Consider the following 17,619-nt stretch of genomic DNA (forward strand, 5'->3'; position numbering starts at 1 on the left):
GAAAAATCTATCATTTATGTATTGCCGTCTTCCAAGTGGCATAACGTTGTTACTTTTTTGGCTACGGAGCTGGTTGATGGCTTGTTTTTTGCGGGACATGTTGTACATTGCACCAGTATCATGTCGCAGTACATATGGTTTTTTGATCACATTTTATAGCATTTTTTGTGGGATTGAAAAGGTAAAAATCATAATTTTTGGAGGGTTTATAACAGTTTTTTTTTACGGCGTTTATCGTGGGGGTTCAATAATGATTTACTTTTATTCTACGGGTTGTTACGGACGCGGTGATACTATATATGTGGGGTTTGTGTTATGATTTAGATTTTTTTTGAGTTATATGTCTCTTTATATGTTTTGGGGGTTTGGGGCATTTTTAGTGATTTATGACTTTATTTTTTTATTGAATAACTTTTTTTTTTTACTTTTTCACTTTTATACCATGGGACATGAAGAAGCAATCATCTGATTGCTTCTTCATGATAATATTCTGCAATACTCATGTATTGCAGAGTATTATCAGTGTCAGCCTATGCACTTGCATAGGCTGGCACTGTGCCAGTAAGATGACGTCACAGACGCCATCTTACTGGCAATTCTTGCAGGTAACTCTGGGGTCCAGATCGGACCCCAGAGTTACTATAGCAACGATCGGCGCACCCCGAAAACGGTTCGGGGGGGCCGATCGTGGGGGAAAGATCCCCCAGATACATGTTAGATGCCGCGGTCGCGCTGACCGCGGCATTTAACGGGTTAAGCACCCGCGATCGGAGACAACTCCGATCGCGGGTGTTACACTGGGGTGCCGGCTATTAGTTACAGCCGGCACCCCGTGTTTCCCGATGCCGGTTCGGCTCAGATCTTGAGCTGAACCGGCATCAGCTCAGCGTCCGATATATCGGACGCTGAGCGCTAAGTCACTGCGCTCAGCGTCCGATATATCGGACGCTGAGCGTTAAGAGGTTAAACATGATGCCAATTGTAGGAGTATTTAGGTTTTTTCTTATCACTGTAGATACTAATGGTTTCATGCTTTTTGTCGGGCAATCCCAAGGTTTTTTAATTTGGGCTTTCTTCGAGATTATCAGTGTCACAAAAACCAATTTTTTTCCCACAAGGCCACATAATCAGACCAACAAAAGCAAGCCTACCAACTTCTAAACCCTTCATGAATGTGGTTTGTCATTTTGGACACTCATTAGTTCTTCTTACAGTGCGCCAATTACATTAAGGTCCTACGTCACGATATATTATCACAGTGCAAATCACCACTAAAATCGGAAGCCAAACAAACACAGATAGCGGCAAAAATAATAAATGCCCCCCCCCCCAATGTTACCGGGCCAAGTCAATGGGGGTCATTTACTAAGGGCCCGATTCACGTTTTCCCGACGTGTTACCCGAATATTTCCGATTTGCGCCGATTTCCCCTGAATTGCCCCGGGATTTTGGCGTACGCGATCGGATTGTGGCGCATCGGCGCTGGCATGCACACAATGGAAATTGGGGGCGTGGCCGAACGAAAACCCAACGGATTCGGAAAAACCGCCACATTTAAAACGGAGCTTGCACTTACCTTCACTCAGCCCGGCTTGGTGAACTCCAGTGCGTTCCGATGCTTTTCAGCGCAGCAGCGCCACCGGGTGGAACTACCTTAATAAATCCCGGCCGGACCCGATTCCACAGCAGAGAACGCGCCGCTGGATCGCGAATGGACCGGGTAAGTAAATCTGCCCCAATAAGTTCATTGAAAATGCAGCCATTACATAAAGAGATGTAACTTGGGCCGCACAAAAAATATCTAAAGAAGGTGCTCCGCTCGCCATGGTTTCTCTATATGCGGCTCTTTTCCTGCTCACATCATTTTTTGTTGATGACCCTTCTCTTTGGAGGGGTGGACAGGGTGATTACCTTCCAGCTCCTCTTGTTATCTGCCCCTATGCTGTGCTTATGGGGAGTGCAGCATAGAGGCACAATGCAAAACTCACCTTTCCTTGCTCCTCCGAATTGATGCTCCCTACTGTACGCGACAGCTCTGAAGCCGGCACACATGATGATATCATCACATCACGTGAGCCGGCTTCAGAGCCTGTGAGTACAGCGGGCACATCCCGAAGAAAGAAGGCGGCTGCTGGCGCTGCTTCTGGGTAAGTGAGGAAAGGTGAGGTTTTTTTCCCAGAGTGGGGGGGACAGTGTGGCTATGGGTGGGGGGGGCAGTGTGGCTAATGGGGGGACAAAGTAGTTTATGAGGGGATAGTTTTACTATGGGTGGGTAGTGTGGCTTACGGGGGGACAATGTGGTGTTGGGGGGGACAGTCTGGCTACAGGGGGGCAGACTGGTTTATGGGGGGCAATGTGGCTTATGAGGGGACAGTGTGGCTATGGGGCAGTGTGGCTTATTGGGGGCCAATGTGGTTTATGGGGGGACAATGTGGCTAATGGGGGGACAATGTGGCTTATGGGGGGACAATGTGGCTACAGGGGGGGCAGTGTGGCTTATGGGGGGACAATGTGCTTTATGGGGGACAGTGTGGTCATGGGGGTACAGTGTGGCTTATAGGTGGACAGTGTAGCTATGTGTGTGGACAGTGTGGCTACTGCGGGAAAAGGACAGTGTGGCTGCTGGGTGGAGGGAAAGTGTGGCTACTGGGGGGAAGCAGTGTGGCACTTGGAAGTGAGTTTTCTGAAAAGGGCCGACTAGGGCTCTGGAGCCGGCCCTGATATTTGGCATCAAGACCCCCCCACCCCCCTCTAATGTAAGTCCACTAACACAGTATCTCCCCCAATTATGAAGACTCAGATTTCAACCAAGCAGCATGTGGAATCTGCACCAGCAGAAAAATATGTACCAACAGCAATGAACTTCTAAAATGTAGAAACTCTACTGTCACAGTAAATTCAGAGAATCCTGCATTCTAGAGGTTTTATAAGTGTTTATTGTCCCACAGTGACCCAATCCTTCCATCTCCCTAGTCTCAGGTCCTACATCTTTATTCTGTCTGTCCTTGGCACAGGCAAGAAGTGAAGCTCAGGGATAGAGAGCAGGAGCAGAGGTCTAAAGATCAGGGCATTGTGGGTAATTAATATATATCTGTATATTTGTAACACTGAATTTTTTTTTTAAACTCGACAACAACTTTTAAGCAATCATCATTGAGGGTCTGATTCCACCAATCAGCTTTGTTAGAGGATTCTATTCAAGCACAGCACCAAATGCTTGCTTGTGGTTGTTTGTAGTACTGCAGCTCAGTAATATTCACTGGGAATCAATAGCAGATCAATTCAGATCTTCAATAACATAGGAGACCACCTATTTAACGGCAAGAAGACCATTTAGGAATAGCGCATCTGTAGATCGCCTTATTTATCAAAGATCTGAAAAATATATCGGTTTTTTTGAGTTTCTTTATAGTGTTGACTATGGATGAGTGGACCCATTCACATTTTCACATTTGGTTACCAAAGCTGGACACTAACCCCAACAGATAACAACCGTGGTCAGTGCTGGTATAAATCATGGGTGTTATAATTTAGATGCTGCCTCCTAAATCACCATTTTCCTGAGGATTGTCACTACCTGTAGCTTTTGTGGCGGCATTTAAAGGGGAGGTGAGCAGAACGTAAAACCCAAACTTCTGTATTAAGTCCGACTTATCCACAGTATTATCGGTGTCAGAATCAATACAGATAACCGGCACTTTACTGGCCTGGCCACAAAACATAGGGGCAGATTTACTTACCTGTCCCTGCGTGATCCCCAAGGTATGTGCCCCAACTCCAATGCACAGCCGCGATTCACTAAGATCATGCGCCTGATATCCTGCATCTGTCGCTTCCTCGTACAGGTCCGCCGGAGTACACCTTCTTCTTCCCGGTGCATGTAAGTGCTTGATCTTGCGACACAAATTCAAAGTTAAATCCCACGGTTTGTCCGACTCCGTTGGATCGTCCGTCCGTCCGCCCCCCCCCCGATTTGTGTCGCATGAATGACAGCGCCGATGCGCCAAAACCAATAGCGTGTGACACAATCCCCAGCACGATCCCCGAAAAGTCGGAAAAACCATCAAAACTGCGGCCGTAGTAAATACGCCCCATAGAGTGGGGCGATTCTTCTAGTTTTGTTCTATGTCTTGATAGCGGTGCTGATCATAGGGTTCCATGTTACCACCACTGATCGGGTACTAGTAAAGCTTGGACGTCCATTTTTGGGAGAAAATGTCCATTTTTCACCACTGATTTTGGCCACTTTCGTGTCCTGCTAACTTAAGCCATTGTATTCAGTTTGATGGTATAGTCCCTATATATGTCCCTATATATGTCCCTATATATATCCCTATATGTCCCTAGGGATAAGTAATGGGCTCATGTTTCTCTTCTAATGCAAAGATTCTTATCTCAGACCCCACGACGCACCCATCGACGCCAAAAACATCCCAGAAATCCACGCTCAGAATAAATGAATAAATAAGCTAATACCATGTACAGTTCTATCCCATTGCCCGCGATGCTTCCACTTTATGGAACGTCTCATTTTATTTAATTTATCCGGTATCTTCTTCAGGGATGATAACTGGAAACGAAGCAATTCAATTTCGCCGCCATGCAAATCATTACCGTGTTCCCTTTTCGACATTAACATTCCTATGGGGCGACTTGGATGATTTAACGAAGATATTGTCCTTTTTTATTTTTTGCCTTTGCCCCAACGTTGAACGCTACGGAGGGAGATAAATTCTGCTGCGGGAGAGAAAAGCATTAAGTCTGGTGTCAGCGGACAGTGATAGAGAAGTGTTTCTAATAATCCGTTTGCAGTCAAAGCCCGACCCGGGTGTTTTTTGATTTTCTACGTGAGCTTTTGTATGCACGCAATAAAAAGCCGCAATGCTAAAACACTATTCAATGAAAACCCACGGCAGTTACCATTTACAGTATATCATAGGGGGATGACAGCTGGAATAGTGGGAGTTCATTATAGGGACCATGAATTGTTGGAGGTAATTTAGATTACGATTCAAAGTTTAATTTAAAAATCTATCAACAAATGTGAAAGTGCTCGGGGAACATTTTAAAATGCGCTTTAATCTCCCCGGCACAAATAGCTTTTCAGCGCCCTAAACATCATCACCTGGGAGAGAAGGGGGGAAAAAAAAAACCTACTAAAACTTTACAGCCGCCTTAATTAAATTACAAACACAAACGATAATTAACTTTTTTTTTTATTTTTATTTTATTCATGTCATTGTTTCGTTCCGGAGTCAATATCTCCCGGTTGCAGAGACAGGGGCATTTACGGTTTTATAGTCGGACCGGAGGAATTCCCCCCCCCCCCCGAAGAGAAGAAGACATAAGGCAAATAAAATGTATTTTATATATGTACATTTTACCCTTATATATGGGGGGGGGGGGGGTAAATATGAAAAGGCATGGCCCATCATCCATTTCCTTCCAAATAATTGAAACATTGATTTTAAAGCAGGAGAAGCCATAAATTCGTGCGGCTGTAAATGTGTTTCAGACAATATGTGAAAGCTATATTTCTATTTTGTAGAATGGGAGCTGTCATAGCGTCGTACATCTTTACCGGAGGCATAAATAAAAGGCGATGTCAGGCTTAGCCACAGAAGCTTCCCTCTTGGAATAACGAGCAGAACATTAGGAATCTGGACATGTGGATGTAATTGTCCTACAAGAACTGGATTCTGTGGAGAACCTCAATGTCCTGGCCAAGGGAGGACATCAAGAGAAGCAGGTCCCTATGCATCAATAGTAGGAGGACTATTGTCTAAAACCCAAAGAGCACAATGACCATCAAAGCTCCCCTTTCTGATAAGTCTTAAAGGACATCAGTTTAGTGATGGTAGATGAGAAACATTGTTCCTCAGGACTTCCCTTATTATAACTCTAAATTATGCCGATCACATAAATATAAAGTTATAGAAGTTATGCAAATTAGCAAGGCCAATGTCACATCAGCACCTCAGGGAGTCTAGTATTTTGATGTATGCACACCTCTCACAGCGCGGGAGCCCCACCTGATTGCCCCCTCCCCCCCCCAAGGGTATAAATAGGTAAAGTATGGGGTGTGGGGATAGGTGATAGGTGTAGCGTTGTGTGGGGTGTGCATACATTAAAATACTAGGCTCCCTGAGGTGCTCGAGTGACATAGCCTGAGCACCCCAGGCTAATTTGCATAAATTGTATAACTATATTTGTGTGATCATGGGATATGGAGTTATAATTCCTCAGGAACTTCTTACTAGAACACATCTACCATCGGTAAATGTCCTTTAAAGGAACACTCCAGTCACTAGGCCACTAGGCCAGTGATGCCCAAGCTACAACCAAAACCCACTTATATGTCACAAAGTGCCAACATGACAATTTCAGCAGTAACTTATTGATCCCTGCTGTATCACAGGTTTTAATTGTATTGCCGTCCTGAGTTCACCAATACAATAGAAAGATGATGGAGAACTTTGGATTGTAGCTTTCCTCCAGGGGCCCCTGAAGAGGAAGGATCAGGGGACCCAGAGCAGGAGCTCCAATGACAATCCATCTCTATCCACACCTTCTCGCTTCTCCTGTTGTCCTGGCAACCAAGGATGACGCTTTAAAATAGCGCTAAGCAAGGCACGTCCTGGGCTGTATTGAGGAGGCCTGGTGTCATATATGGCAAACTCTATGTTGTGGAGATGGCCTGGGTGCCCACAGAAAGGGCTATGATTGCTACCTCTGGCACCTGTGCCATACATTCGCCACCTCTGCTCTAGGCCAAATGGTTATTCTGCCGCACCTCTGCGTTTCCTCTATCCCATGAATAGCAAATGTTAATAGATGTAAACTTTTTGTCATAAAAAGCCATGTGTGTAACTGATGTCTGTAAAATGGCGGCTCAGGATTATGGTAAACTATACTTCAAAGCCAGCCTTGTCTTAAAAGCATTTGCCCATGAAAGAAAATTCTCAAATTTCAACTTCTTAGTGATGTTTACACATAAAAGATCATTTTAACCCCTCACTTTACAATGTTACTCAGTTTTATTGCTGTTTTAGCTCCTATCACTCAGTGATGGTCAGTGTACGATTCCAGAGTGTGGGGGACGGGGACTCTCTAAGCAGAAACTTCATGATCCCTTGAGTGCTATAAGATGCTGTGTGCTGACAATGTGCTTAGATTATCAGGGTATGGGTTTATATACACTTTCATTTAGCTTCTGTACATTCTTCTAGTATATCTGATACATAGAAAAAGAGGTCAAACAGATCAGAGATGAGAGATGATGAGATCCACGAGATGCATATTACACATGACATTCTCAGCTGGACTAACGCAGCCATAATATTATGCGTTATGCTCCCTCCCCTAGATAAAGACCTTATCTGTCTGTAGCTTGTAGATTTACTCTCCTCACGCTTGCTGGCAGGAAGTCTCTGCGTGAGCTCGTCCAATAATGCAAGGGTGGGGGCTGGAGGCAAAGAGAAGCTCAGTGCAGCATCAGACAGGAGAACAATATGTCCTCCCGACCCTAAACTCAGAAAATCCTGGGTTGGGTAAATGGGCAACCAAATTGTGTACACCAGGACTGATAGAGACAGGTTGGAATTATATTTGTGAAATGTTGTGTTTTTGTTAATAACATTAAATTAGAGAATGTGTCATTTTGTTATTCTGAGTACATTTTAGAAACATGTCTTCGTGGGAATATCCCTTTCACCCCTATACGCCGCAGCCCTTTTTCGTTTTTTGCTGTTTTATTTTTCACTCCCCACCTTGAAAAATCTATAACTTTTATATTTTTCTATGTACACAGCTATGTGATGGCTTGTTTTCTGCGTAACAAATAACACTTCAAAATGGTTGCATTTAGTATTCCATGCCATGTACTGGGAAGTAGGAAAAAAATTCTAAATGCAGAAAAATTGGTTAAAAAGCACATTTGCGCCATTTTCTTGTAGGCTTGGATTTTATGGATTTCACTGTACACCCCACAGTGATAGTCACTGTCTACTTTAATCTTTGGAGTTACCAAATTTATATAGGTTTTATAATGTTTTCATGCATTTACAAAAATTTAAAACCCCCCCAAAAAAACATTTTATTTTGCCTTCCTCTGGCGCTAATAGCTAGTGGGTTTTGGGAAACTGTTCCAGATTTTGCATTGGGGGTTATAGAATATTAACTGTACTCTTCTCTTTAAAGCTCTTAAATGCTGTGTTATAGCAGTTAGCTATAAGCAGTGTGTGTTAAGCTGTCAAGGAGTGTGTATCTGTGTGGTCTTGGTGTTGGCATCTTATAAACCATTATTATGGTTGGTGTCAGCAAGGAAGTGGATGGAAAAGTGTGTGACTGTTTCAGGGTGCAGAGAGGCTCTGTGCAGTAGTATTCCATAGGCATGTAAGTGGTAAGGGGGGTACATAGTGTGGTTGTGCTACCCCTCGTCTATGCATGCTCGGTGTGTAGTGTGGTTAGTTCATGGAGCCTGATGAACTGGTTTGCTCACGTGACCCAGACATATTGCTGGATTGGCATCAGAACAGAAAATCCAGCATATTGATGCCCCTAGCAACTAGCCATGGCTGATGATGTCTCAGATTGATAACCTATCTCTGTTTTGTCCACCCATTCTGTTAACAACTCAGGTTACATTGCTCTGCACCCGCCGTCATGCCCAAAGAGTACTTGGTCAATGTGATATTGAACAATATCCAAAGTTGAATAGCAATAGAAATCTTTCCTTCCACGCAGAATATATCCATAAGACATTGCATCATATGTGACCATGGTTAGAGTTGTTCTGTTAGGCTTGCTTCAGAGTCATATAAAGTGACCCATTGCAAGAGGACTATTTCTTCAATAGGGAAATTTCGGAAATGTCTTCAATTTACCATGATTTTACCATAAAATGTGGCCAACTTTCTATCGCCATTGAGCACCATTGGGAAACTAAGGATATTTTTAAGGATATCCAATCTTAAAATATGAAGTATCCTTATATCTTGATCAACTTGGGTGTCTCGGCTTGAATTTAGAAGAGTACACTTAACGTTCTATGACCCCCCAATGCAAAATCTGGAACAGTTTCCCTAAACCTATCACTGATCACTTATAGAAATAGTCAAGCCAAGGAGGACAGTATGTGAAGAACCAACATCGAAGGTTCTGTAATTCAACGTCATTCTCCTGACTGGTAAGGGTTCAATGTGCTAGATCCCCACCGATCCCCACCAATCCCACATTCATGGCTCTTTAATACTATGATAATAAATTAGCATTTGCCTCTGATTATAATGATTGATGTAGATGCTTTTGGCTTCCCTCCAATTGGGAATTTTTTTTTTATCCCCCAAAATCCAATGTCCAATAAAAACTTTTTGCCATGACATGAATAGCGTCTCCCTGAATGTAACATTGTAAAGTCTATCTTACTTAATGAGTTTTAATTACATCCATTGTTCTCCCTTACAATACATATTTAATAGTAGCTCTTGCTTCTTTTTTTTTTTTGCAGTGTCACGAAGATCCTTCCATAAAAGTGCAGCATAAAAGGGCTACGCGGCCAAAGGAAAAAAAAAAAAAAGCTGATAATCATTTTTGTAGACGTTTCCTGCTTTACAAAGCATCGCGCACATGAGGGAAGTGTACGCCGGGGGAAGACAAGCCAAGTAATTTCTTTGATAAAAACGAGCAGGCATGACACATTACCATCACAAAAGAGGAAGATCTGCCCATGTGTATTAAACATGAGCGCTCCGGCTGCTTAATTATTGGTTAATCTAGCAATTATGCATGCTTCATTTAATTCTAATTAGGTGAATTAATAGGCAGAGAATAAAGAGTCAAATAGACTGGCACAAAACAAAATGACTGCTAACTTCATTTATACTCTCCCAGCTCCGGCCCCAAGGATACAGTCATCGCAACGGCTAAAGTTCTGGCTTCTGGTGCTCAATAACAATGGGGATGGTTTATATATCATTTTGTATGCATTTTTTCGATATCTTATTAATATATCTTCCGAAAATAACCAATTGTTTTAAATATTTTTATAAAACATTTTTTAAATAGTATGGTGTTTGTTTATATCAATATGCAAAAGTATTATATTGTCCCTTTTCAGATTGAACTGTGTTCGCTGGGTCGGCTGGGACCTTATCGGAGTGGAGCGTAGGGTTATAATTCAATTCTGGAGAAGATAACACAGGAATATATAATTGGCAATAGGTAATATCTAGAGATGAAAAGACCCGATGGTCGGGTTCGGCATTTGGGCTTGGTCGCCTGACCGAGACATATTGGGGCAGATTTACTTACCCGGTCCGTTCGCGATCCAGCGGCGCGTTCTCTGCGCTGGATTCGGGTCCGGCCGGGATTCATCAAGGTAGTTCCTCCGCCGTCCACCAGGTGGCGCTGCTGTGGACCAAGTGTAGGTGAGCGCGTCCCAAGCGACACTTTTCTTTTTTAAATGCAGCGGTTTTTCCGAATCCGTCGGGCTTGCGCTCGGCCATGCCCCCCGATTTCCGTCGCGTGCATGCCGGCGCAGATGCAACACAATCCGATTGCGTGCGCCAAAATCCCGGGGCAATACAGGAGAAATGGGCGCAAATCGGAAATATTCGGGTAACACGCCGGGAAAACGCAAAGCAGGCCCTTAGTAAATGACCCCCATTGACTGTTTGCCACCAGTTAGGCAAATTGATGCCCTAGGCGACTAGCCATGGCTATGCCCCAGGGGGACACCGCCGGACCAATTATATCCATGACTAGTTGTGAGCAACGTCAACTTGTCAGATTGGCTCTTCGGCCGCCAATCCGGCAAATTGATTCCCCATGGTTATGCTTGGCCCGGGTGACCACCCTCAGATCAATTATAACCATGGCTAGTTGCTAGGGGCATTAATTTGCCAGATTGGCTCTACGGCTGTCAATCCGGCAATATGTCCAGGTCAGGCAACCGAACCCGACCATTGGGTTCGGCTCATTTCTAGCAATATGGTTTATTGGCTTTCCATGTAGTCAGGATATAATAACTTTGCTTTCAGTTGCCTATTAGAGTACCCTTTAGGCCATGCTAGTCTAGTACCATGCTAGACTATGATATCAAGTGGATAACAATTGAAGATGATTGAAGACAATTACTTGTTACTTTGGCCAACATTTTATAAGATGATACACAAATAACTGTGTATAACTGTACATTATTCTCTAGTTCTCACTCATATTTGCTGAAAGTTGAGCGGTTACCTTATCCCAAAAAATCAGATTCTTGGAAAATCCCTTTAAGCACACCCTCGAATGCTGATTATTTGTTTTACACAATGGCCAAATGCATCAGTTCCTTTAGGTGGTAGGGAGTTTGTTGACATCTTGTAAAACCAAAAATTGGTCTTCTGTCGAATCCAATCCTTCTGTCTCTTCAATTATAGATAGAATGGATTATGAGATTGAAAGGGGTTCTCCAGTGACATACCAGTTAGGATAGGGTGTGGTGATTGTGATAGGTGTGGTTCTCAGTGATGGAACCTGTGGGCATCATGTGAATTGGGGGTTTTGTTGTACCCCCTTATGAAGAAAGCAGTTGGTTGCGCGTGACCTGAGTGTTTTATTCATCTCTATGGCACTGACAGAGATTGGCGTGATAGGCGTGGCTCCGTCAGCACCATAAAGATGAATGAAGCAGCTGCCGCATGCACGACCGGCTGCTCCGTTCTATACGAGTTATGACGGGGGGTATAACTGACTCAGTTATAACATTCTTGTGATCCATGGGGTCCTCCCCCATCAGTAAGTTATCCCCTTTCCTTATATTTACCTAGAGAACCCCTTTAAGTCTCTGTGGGTCCGATCATTACCTCCAGGATAAAAATATTTAATCACTGGGGATCTACTGTATATTTGGTGTTGATGTCCTTCGGCAGTATTCTACAAAAATATCTATTAGTCAACCCAAAAAACTTTCCCGATACCATATTATTAGATATAAAATTGTGAAGATTGATCTTAATCGCAGATTCGTAATTAACAAAACTCGCCAACGATGATTGCGTTAGGATAGCTTTTCGCTCCTGTCCTCAGAATAAAGATGTGCCGTTTTTTTCCATTTCACCGGACGGCTTCCCGCCAACCCCCAAAGCATTTCATCCTGATTTGCATGGTATGTTTGTCTTTGTTAATCAAGCTTCACACTGCGACAAGGCCTAGTACATTGGGCATGGCTGTTCCTCTAATTAAGGTGCTAATTGAATTAAATGGCTGCGGTAATGAGGAGATGAGCAGCATAAAAATAAAGAGTCAGATAGAGCAATTAACAAAAGAGCGGAGCATAATTATAACATTTAAATACATGCAACTCAGCACCAATATTGTTAATTGTTACAGGGCAATTTATGATAATTGCTTCCACAACAGGCGCTCAGGTTCAGTCGCCGCCTTTAATTAAAAAAATGATATTTTACAAAAATGCAGCTCGGGGATAATTAACACTTGATTTACATAAAATATATTTATAGTGTGTCCACGGCCATTAGAATTAGGAATATATCAATGATGCAGAACACAACCTTTCCCGGTAATTGGGGACAGAATTTTTAGTTTGCCGAAGATTGTTAATCTACCGTATTTAATACCCGTAAAAGTGGCCTCTGTCTAAAAACTAGAGGTAAAATGTCTTTCTCTATTGGCCAGAGTCTAACGGGTCATTGAAGGGAAGGGTGACCTCTGATGCTAATGAATAAACATGGAGGCTATTGCTTGTACTGTGACTGTTCTGCCATAGACTTTGCTGACAGTTATACATTTCTGAATATATTAATAGTTATTTTATAATAAAGATGATCAACAATATATATACCCAGAGGAATATGAATATTTAGGGTGTATCCACGGGCAGATATGGCTTTGGACCCTGGGCTCATGGACAGCTCCAGGTTTCAGTAGGCCCCTGGGTGACAGAGCCTCAGTAGGCCCCTTTGCAGTAGACTCACATGGCGGCATTAACAATTCAGAAAGTACAACAGTCTCCTGTTCACTACAATATTCCCTGATTTATCATACCAAACACTCCTCATGGTTATTATACATAAGGCCCTCCTCCCACCCTATGGATTCATAAAATACAGACCCCCTGGACTCCACAGATTCCCTATGTACAGTCTTATGCGGGCCCTCCCCAGCAGCTCTGGGGCCCCGGGTATTCCCAGTGCTGGTGCCAGCCCTGCCTGGGCTGTATGAAAGTCGTTTGCCCTCAAGTCAAATTTTTCTAAATAGCATTTATTACCGGCATATGGTACTAGAATCAAGTTACTTTAGAAGGGTCCTTATTTCCCCTTTTAGTTTGAGGACATTTTGAGAACCTTCAAAGGTCCTGAAAGTGCTCTTGCATGGGCGTAACTTGAGGGGGTGCAGAGTTGCGATCACACCCGGGCCCAAGAGGTTTAGGGGGCCCTTATGGTGTATTTTTCCCATATGAAAAGACTATTACTATAAACCACACATTATAGTTGGGGGCCTGGCACAGACTTTGCACTGGGGCCCATCAGCTTCTACTTAAGCCACTTTGCTCTTGTATACATGTGTGCTGAGACCAGGAACAAAAGTATGAGGATTTCATGACCGAAGGCCCCACTTTTTATTATATCTAATTTGGGGATTGATTATGGGCCCCCTAGCAGCTTTGGGCCCCAGGCTGCAGCCCAAACTGCCCATATTATAATATGTTACTTGGTGTAAACATATACTCACGGCTTCAGTGCATAAGTTTAGCTTTGGGTCTGCATGACAAGTTTATTGAAACTCATCAATACCTTTCAGCTACTATGAGTTGATCTGTTTAAAATCCTGTTTGGGTACTGCACCCAGACCCCAACCAGTAACAACGATGATCGGTGCTGGCACCAACCGCAGGTGTTAACTGTTTAAAGTTGCCAGCGGCATTAAAACTTCTGTATGCATGTGCAAGCCGGCACTAACCTGTCGGCAGCACTTCACACCACCATTTTGTGGAGGGTCATCACTCCTGATGACGTCATTGGGGAGCAACGATTCTCGTCTCTCAGCACCAGCGGCATGTTAGTGCCGACACACCTATGCAGCCATCTAAATGTCAATGGTGACTTTGTCTGCTGCATTTAAAGAGTTAATGCCCACGAACGGTGGCAGCAACAATTGCGGTTATTAACTACAGGGGAGGGAAGTTGAGCCAAACCCATCCTCGGCTCTTAACTTCTGAAGTTCGGGGTCGGGTCCAGGGGACCTGAATCCACAAAGTTTACTACAAACTCTTCAGCTTTCAACAGCTAACATGACCCATTGCAGTCAGGTCAGGTTCATTGCCAGGATCTTTAGCAACAAATCAAAGAAAATGTTTTTCCTCCTCATTCCCCAAAAATCTATTTGTATTTTTTAACAGTATATGAATACAGGCGGTCCCCTACTTAAGAACACCCGACTTACAGACGACCCCTAGTTACAAACGTACCTCTGGATGTTGGTAATTTACTGTACTTTAGCCTTAGGCTACAATAAACAGCTGCAACAGTTATCACAGGTGTCTGTAATGAAGCTTTATTGTTAATCCTGGTTCTTATGACAACCCAACATTTTTAAAATCCAATTGTCACAGAGACCAAAGAATTTTTTTCTGGGGTTACAATTATAAACTATACTTTATAATACAAATTCAACTTAAGAACAAACCTACAGAACCTATCTTGTACGTAACCCGGGGACTCCCTGTAATATATTTTTTCTATCAAGGCTGCTTAGCGAATGTTCTGTGGAAGGTGGGGGCACATATGGCAGATTGCATCATAAATCTCAGTGCACAGAGTAAGGTTGAAGTATTTATGATGCTTAAATTCTGTACAGCAATTTATGGGCCCCCTTCCTTAGCTTATGAACCTGGTCACAACTGTGAGCTTATCTACTGATGAAGACATTAAAGTAAAAGGATAAATAGTATTTTCTAAAAATGTACATACAACCTCTCCTTTTCAGATGAGGCGATGTTTCTGTTTCTGAATCTAACTGTGGTTTCTGGCTATGCTCCCCCAATCCTGGGTCAGTGGACAGGTGACATCTAACAACAGATTATAGTAAAGGATGGTAATATATAGAAAATCTAGTATGCAAAATATAAGAAAACATCCATAGACAAACCGGATGCCTAATGTGGATCTTACTGTAGAATATATCGTCCATTAGATACAATGGCTCGCCTCTACTTGGCGGGTAGACCTCATTTCCCGTATATCTGCTATCAGCACTACTGAATGATAATTACAATTTCTACCCAAGTAAAATTAACAGGGCATCATAATAGCACGGACCCATCTCAATCATTGTTATGCCTGATCATTTAACACTGCACATTGCTTTTATAGGCATGAACTATAACGACTATCCAGGACTGAGACGTTCAAGGTCTCCTGGAGCATTATATTAATCCGCTAGAAAGATAACAAAATCTGAAATTGACCTACATTATTTTTCAATTATTTTTAGCAATAAAAATATTCCCTGGCTTAATCTAAAAAGTGCTAGCATTGTTGTTTGCATGGAAGATCGGGGTAGCCATAGTAAATATTACAACGCCCATCCTCCCATGATAGAGCCATGTATTGCTACTCGGGGACAGGAACTGGAATTTGGTGGATATTTAAGGGGGGTTTTTCAACTTAAAATTGTTGGCATATCCATAGATTAGATCTTCAGTATGACATTGGTGTTGGTCCAACACAGAGAACCCCCACACATCAGCTTTTCTCAGCTGATACAAAGAGTATGTAACAATAGACAGTGTCATTCTTAATGTAGTGGTCAGACCAGGGTACTGCAGATCAAGTGAATCGGAGGTAAGTAGAGATGAGTGGTCCCGATGGTCTTTTTTGGTGTTCGGATTCAGTGGTCTGACCCGGGCAGTGCCATATTGGTGGCCGAACAGCCAATCATGCAAATTGACACCCTTAGCCACTAGTCATGGCTATATTGCTAGGGGAATCAATTTATCGGATTGGATGTTTGGTAATATGTCCGGGCTCGAACCGAACTCGAACGCCGAACCCAACCATTGGGTCCGTTCATCTCTAGAACTAAGCTGCAGTGACATAGTCTAGCCACTACACTGAGAATGGAGCTATCTGTTTCCTGTTCAATTCCCTGTTAAACAGCTGATTTCTTGGTGCTGGACTCCCATCGATCTGATATTAGGAACCCATATTGGAGCCAGGTAAAAACCTCTTATAAATCTAACACTTATATGCTGAGATGTGACACCAGTTTCTAGGCCACCACCCTACTGGAGTGAGATTGTAACATTTTCGAATGGATAATTTGGGCCAAAATCCTCTTGACAGACTAACGGAAGACATTTCCCCACCAAACAGTAAAATGTTACTGCGAATAAGCCAAAAAATTTTGACACCACAATTCTGAAGTGTAGGGATTGCTAAAAAATTTCTGTATCGTCTAAATCTGTGGAACTTGTGAATACAATTAAACCTTGGAATATACATTGTCCTTTGAGGATCTAAAGTCATCTTCTTTGCTTGAAATTTTCCTACTCCCGTTTTCAGGATACCTATACTTTTTCAGAAATTTCAATCCCCCAAAATGTATCTAGTACAAAACAGTAATGAACAGTATATACTATATATTTAATGCAAACTGTAGGGAAAGAGGCGGAGCAACATGAGAGAAGAACAAGTGATTGGCTCAGAGCAAACAGCAGCAGTGTGACATCACATACATAGGGGATAGCCCACATAATCATTGCCATAGGAAAAAATGCTGAATTTTGATTTATATTAATCCTTTAGTCCCATTTTCCATTTTTCTGTGTTTATTTTGTGCTAATACATTTTTAATATATAGGGTAATAAATGAGCCACCACTAGGGGGAAGCATGGAGCTCTCAACATTATTCATCATGGTATTAAAGAGAGTATTTTTGTCTGGGCATTCACATTTAATTTAATTTATTTACCATATACATATATTTCATGTACCTGTGTAGGTAATTTCCCATAAATGTAGCCATATTGACCCTTAGAATCAAGATTCTTGTTCTTGGATACAACCACCACTGCTGGAGTGATTGCATAAATAATCGAATAGTTTTGAATATGAAATGGCCCAAAGATACTGCTTGTCCCTCAGCGGTCCTGTGATGAACACTAAATCCAGGTGGTCAGACACTTTAACAACGCATGTACAGTCATCTCTGTCAGGGTGTGGAGGTGGTTGTATCCAATATCAAGTATCTCCTTTTTAAGGGACCAAATGGTGACATTTAGGATGGAACATGACTCTACTTCCCTGTCCATAAATAGTTATAAACTGAAATGCACAATAAAAAAGTTCCTACAACATTCCTTAAAGGACATCTACCACCAGAATGAAGGGTTGTAAACCAAGCACACGGACATACTGGTGTGTGCCCCCTCTGGCAGGATATGTTCTTCTTTTAACTTCTTATGTCCTGGTATTTAAGAAAAAAAAGGCTTTAATAATTATGCAAATGAGCCTTAGGGGCTCCAGGCTCCATTAACACCTAAGGAGTCTGGAGCTCCTTAGGCTTGTTTGCATAACTCAAATGAGCCAGAGGCACTACAGGCTAAGTCACTT

This window comes from Engystomops pustulosus, chromosome 1, assembly GCF_040894005.1.
Source record: "Engystomops pustulosus chromosome 1, aEngPut4.maternal, whole genome shotgun sequence".
Taxonomy (NCBI): Eukaryota; Metazoa; Chordata; class Amphibia; order Anura; family Leptodactylidae; genus Engystomops; species Engystomops pustulosus.